The sequence below is a fragment of the Patiria miniata genome, unplaced genomic scaffold (assembly GCF_015706575.1).
Source record: "Patiria miniata isolate m_02_andy unplaced genomic scaffold, ASM1570657v1 HiC_scaffold_13, whole genome shotgun sequence".
Classification (NCBI taxonomy): Eukaryota; Metazoa; Echinodermata; class Asteroidea; order Valvatida; family Asterinidae; genus Patiria; species Patiria miniata.
In genome coordinates, this window is record NW_024037051.1 from 5,781,780 (window position 1) to 5,787,779 (window position 6,000).

Genomic DNA, 6,000 nt, shown 5'->3' on the forward strand with positions numbered 1-6,000 from the left:
GACGTTATAAACGACCCTCCTTTTGTTCTGATTCTTTTGTAAAATGTATAATCATAAAAATATTCAGTGCTTTTCCCTAATGCAATTGTGACATCTTGCAGGCTCTCGGTGCTTTTCTTGCGATGTAACGCCAAACACAATTTGACAGCGCGGAAGAGCAGTGTGTTTAATTGTGCAGCTCTTACAGGCCTCCACGCCGTCCATGGGGACCCTTTTCTCAGGAAGGGTACGGACTCTTTGATACAACCAAGGCGTTACAAAGCAAGCCCTTCAGTGAGTCGGGGAGGAGGCGCAAAAATACCCTTTAGAATTTGCAACAATGGCGGCAGGTAGAATGACCGGCTCCTGCAGTTGATAAAAGTAAGGCAAGATGTTTTACATTACAGCGCGGGAAGCCGTCTGGGTTGTGTGCTCGCGTGGTGGGGTCAAAAGTAGGCGGAGATCCTATTATCAGTGGAAACTACTCACATATGGAAAACATTTTTTTTCCGACGAGGCAATTTCATAACTGCTACACGAAATTTCGGCCATCAATTTTATATTTCAGCGACTTGAGGTCCCTCCGGTGATATCTCATTCTGAGCCTTCACATGATTTCAGTTTAATGTCACGGCTGCTAGATTTTCCCCTGCCTGGCGAGGTGTCGAGTTGGTCGAATCATAATATTTCGTAATGTAGGGCGGAAGCCTGGAGCTAAATAGCCTGGTATGATGTTCATGTTGGGTTCCCGCCTCCTTTTTTGCACTGGCGTCACGCCTGTAACGCAGCATCACCCCGACCACCTATCTGTCAGGAGCGATTATCCTTGATGGCCGCAGCCAAGGATATTTCATCTGAGGGGAAAACTAGTTCATAAAGTAACACACTCGGGTCTGAGCACATTCTTACGCCTTGCCATCGAGGCCCGGGCTCATGAAAATATGCCCCATGCTGGGAACACTCCGAGTCAGGACGTGACTGCATAAAAATACATCGGCATGAGCAGATTATTGATTTATCTCGGGCTGGAGTCGAATAACTTGGGTTATGTGTAACACTGAACTACATCTTGTTGGTATCAGCATTGCTGTATGATATCAGGCGGCCTATCTGCCTCGGCCTAGAGTTTGTCAGGGGGAGAGGGGTCATTAATGTGATGGGCGGAACAGTTTGTTGATTGCGATGACAGCATTATTAGCAACGGGTTTCCTGTAATTCTTCCGAGATGATCACCTTGACTTCGGCACGGTCTGTAAGAATACTCAGACTGGATGTCGGTATGTTAGACTTGATTCGAGTCTGGCGTGCTGAAAAGTAATGAGAAAATCTGGACTCAAAGGCTGAAACAGTGAATCGAGCACACCTAACGACCGGCGTCAAGGTTAACTCAATTCACATCAACACAGGTAAATTGCTTCTGTCAAGACCTCACTACGTCACTGCACGAGGCCCTTTCGTTTGGTTGTTTTTCTTAAAATTAATGTTACTCTCCACTATAAAAATTCAGGGTAAAATAACACGACACGAGGCCCGTCCAGAACATGGTCTGCCTTCGGTTTCAAACTAGTATTAACGGCGACAAAAGTCAAACATTAGCTTCCGAGAAATTCTAAGAATTTTGGAAAGGTTGTCCCTGGCCATACATAATGAACGGGGTAGTAATAAAGGAGAGAAAGCCACCCGTTGGTTCCGACACGCGAACAGAATCCGAAGCTAGTCCGTCCCGTGCACGGGCGAAACCTGGATATTAATCGGCAGGTTCGGACCGCGGCAGCCGCGCATGCTATAAATCCTTACCGGTCTACTCAAGAGTAAATATACACTTCTAAGACACCTTTACTTTCTTAGAGTAGTTTATTGAAATTGTTTTATGTATATAAGCATTGCGTGCGGACCCTCGCGCCTGCAAAATACTAATTTGTCATGTGCGGAGCCTACCCCCGTCCCTCAAAAGTTATTGCAAGAAAATAGAGCAAATCCAACCAAAAAATGAAGCTGATAATCGAGATACAAGAAGCAATTGCTAGGTATCCAGATCTCGGCTGCTTGTCAACTCCTATACCTAAAAGAAAACTGAATAAGATAATTCACCTTGATATAGCAACCCCGGAAAATCCATGTAATTTATTATTTCCTAATTTCTCAGAAATGTTTTTAAAAAAATACAGACAGACACAAATACATGTCTTTAGCTTATGACATTGTGATATTTTGTCCTATTACAAATACTTTCCTTGAAGTGTGGAGCATTATGATGGAAGTCTTATTTAACTAAAACAGCAACAATCCTGCATATACTTGTAAATTGACTTTCTAAACTGCTTGTACATGTAATTGACTTTCTAAACACTCATTGCCAACTGTGTGTTTCCCTAACACTTTCCAGCTGCACTCAATGCAATTTCCAGGATAACAACAAAATTATCTGGAGGTTTCTATACCGCACGATCACTGCACGGCAGGCTGCCCGTGTGTGTTATAGATGTATGTCATGCAGGGACTGGATGTCGACAGTCTATTCGTGGCATTTATATCTCATCTTCTTGCATGCGTATAAATAGGTTAAGTTAACATCCACGCGAGCCGAGGTGCGCTCGGGCTCACCCTACCTCGTTATTTGACCTGGATTTCACACTGACAGTCCACACAACACACACAACTCACGTGATACTTTCTTCCTACGACCGAATCAATTGATACAATTTTCAAGATGGCGGCGTGCTTTCACATCGTTTTTTTTTGGTGCCGTATCGCGTTCCAAATAAGGGTGTCAGCAAGTCTTCTAACGTGTACTTGTTAACCAAAATAATACAAATCTTTCTGAGATCCATTGGAAAACTTCGTAACAAATTAGTTCCAGAAAAAAAAAGGTGACAGAAACATATTCAATACTATGCCGAATTGGAATTTTAGTAAAGTATTTCTTATTTGGCCGGTTATTTGCCAAATAAGACGTCGAGTGATGCATATAACCATAATTATCGTTTCTTTCGAACTCGTAAGTTTTCATGGTACTTTTATTCATCAACAACAACTGCGTCGTAGCATTGCATGATTGAAAAGGTGGAAAATCGAATCGAAAACTGACTTATTTTCCCAACTGACAATTACATATACCTAAACGAAAGAGAACAATAAATGACAATCATTTCAGAACTTTATGAATAATATTGGGGTCATGATATTTATTTATTCATTTCCTTTCCTTTTTTTTTTTGGGGGGGGGGATATAGCATTTCCATGTGATTGTAACAAAACAGTTGTTGATTGATAGATGAGGTTACTGACTGCCCGAATTGAGGATGTTATTGTGTACGATTATGCATGATATCCGCGTTGTGGACAAAAACAATTTGGGCACGAAATGCTTCCTCTATACAATGGCAGCAAAAAAAAATGAAAAAAATGTCGAAACCCACAGCAAAACCCACGACTTCCGTTGGTTATTGGAAGCGGTCACAAACAGAAGCTGTACGACAAGAGGATGATTCACTCTTTTGCTGGAATCGGTATGCAGTAATTATTACATAGCTCTTCTAATCGATGGTGAACAAACTTGAATTGGCAGCAGTCGTGCACTACATCATGATCATCTACAGCCACACTGAAAACGCGTGTATTATACCTCGGCGCACGATGATCCATCCAGCGGCCGTTATTGCTTCGCAACATCTGGAATTGAGGCCGGGATATATAAACCCTCGCACTGCTAAATAATTCAGGTGGTGAGACTGGGGCCCTTGCGGCATTTCAGATGAGTGGCAGCGCGGCCGAGAAACGATGCGTCCAGCAGCAGTGTGGACAGGTTACACCGAGCAGTGCGAGTTGCGCTCGGTCAAGCTATTTGACCAACCCATCTCGTCTGGCTGCTATTTTATTCCATTACACAATCGCTTTTTTTCTTCAAGCTGTTTGCAGCAGTATCCAACAACAGAAATACTCAGATTGGCTAGAAAATAGCTGTATTGAATATCAGGCCATTTTGTGTGCGCGTATGTGTTGTTTCTGTGGATGTTGCCGCAAGCCCGGTCGCTGTCTGATCCAAGTTGATACCATGCAGCTGGTACGGAAAGGCCGGCCTAACCGATCCCGCACTCCCTCCCCGATACTCCTGCTGAATAAAAAAAAAACCCGGCCCGCCCGCTAGGTTGAATAATGGCGCAGAAAATGACAGACGTTTTGGGGCTTGAAATAAAGAGATATTGCTGAATCTGTGCCCCGTAGTCTAGTCGCGGCCTCAAGGCCCGTCAACCATACGACACCCGATCTTTAAGCTCGTCGCCGATATTGTACCATTACACAATGCGCTAGTTTAGGAGTGAATATTTTTATCCATAGTGAATATTACAATTGTAAGTTGAATTCAGCGTTAATTTAACACATTTTGGTCCACTGAGTTAGAGCGACAAACTACCATATGAACTCTAAATAAAAACGTATATCTGCGGTTCAAATGCAAAAACAAATGTAATGGCACATTAGGCCTACAATACTGGTTAGGAGCGCTTTATTTAAAATTCAACTCGGAGAGAAATCCTTATTCCTTGCCTATCTCAATTAATTAAGCATTTTACAAACTTTGTGAAATATTAACCAATATCTTGTGAGGAAAAACACTTTGAAATTATTTGAAAAATAATGGTTTATCAGAAATCTGTTTCCTTTTAACACAATAAATGTTCTCGTATCTGGGAATTCGATTTCTGGGAAGTGCCGGATAACATGTTCAAATGTATGAGGTATCATCGATCGTGTTAAATCGCACAAGCCATGAACATGACTAACGCCGGTACGGTATCGATATTCGTCGAACACACATACACACACATGTCAAGAAGGGGAAAAAATGAATTCATTTCTACTTGCCACCATTCCCAGTGGATGGTTCGATGTTTTCAAAGATAATATATCATCCATGCACGATCGGGATTGTGTTACGGGTGTTGGATGCCTCGGGAGATATGTCAAATGTCAAAGGTCGAGAACGGACGAACTGCAGTCAATATTAATTCATTTTGTGGAAACTAGACATCTGGATAGTTAGGGGAAACAAACGAAACGGTGCTTTGTTTTTCAGGAACATCGAGGGATTTTATGATAACGAACGATATAATTTTAAATAGGCCTGGTATTAAAAACATGTGATATTTGCGCACAATGTCTTTCAAGCAAAATTTATGAATGAACTATTGAAAACCAATATGAATTGCATGCATGACATTCGGATGCTCACTTGGTTTTTGTTGAGTAGATACTTTTTAGTGCTACACTGCTTCATGGAATTGGACGGGTATGATAAAACAGAAACCAGTAACATATTACAAAAAAGGGCAACGAAAAATACTGTATACAGATGGCCACGCTGTTTAATAAAGTATCATTCGACGATAAAGGTTTTACGTTCTGTGAGCCAATTTTAGAAATGAAACTCTATATGCCAAAGAACTACGCTTGGATAGATCTGCCGCTCTGATGATGCAGTGTGTGGTATATACGTATGATGGCTTTTGTTTTAGCGCAGTCACTCTAATTAAATCCCAAGAATACGTAGCCTTACTATATTTTTTTTGGTTATGCTGCTAAGATTGACACTAATAATGCACTGGAAAATAGTCCGGCTTGACTCCCAGATGAGCCTTATTAAAAGTATGGCTTGCTAGGTGCAACTGGAAATCATAGTCAGAAATTAATTTCTAAGTCTCTAGTCACGAGTGCATACAATTCTAGTCGATAGAGTATTTGTTGTCTTTGTCTTTTCTTTTACTGTTCCCCCCGAGATTTCCACTTGGTTCTCTAGAACTATTAAACGAGTGGTAAGCTGTTTAAAGGGAATATACATCATTTGCTTTTGCTGTAATTTTCAGAAATAGATGGAATTGGGGGGTTGGAAATATAAAGCAAATATAGTTACACTGACTTTTTGGAGGTTTTGGGTTCGAAAATGCTATAAACACCAAGAAAAACGATCATTTTCCTGTAGTCTGGTTCCCTGACTCCATATAAGAAGAAACAGAGCAGTTT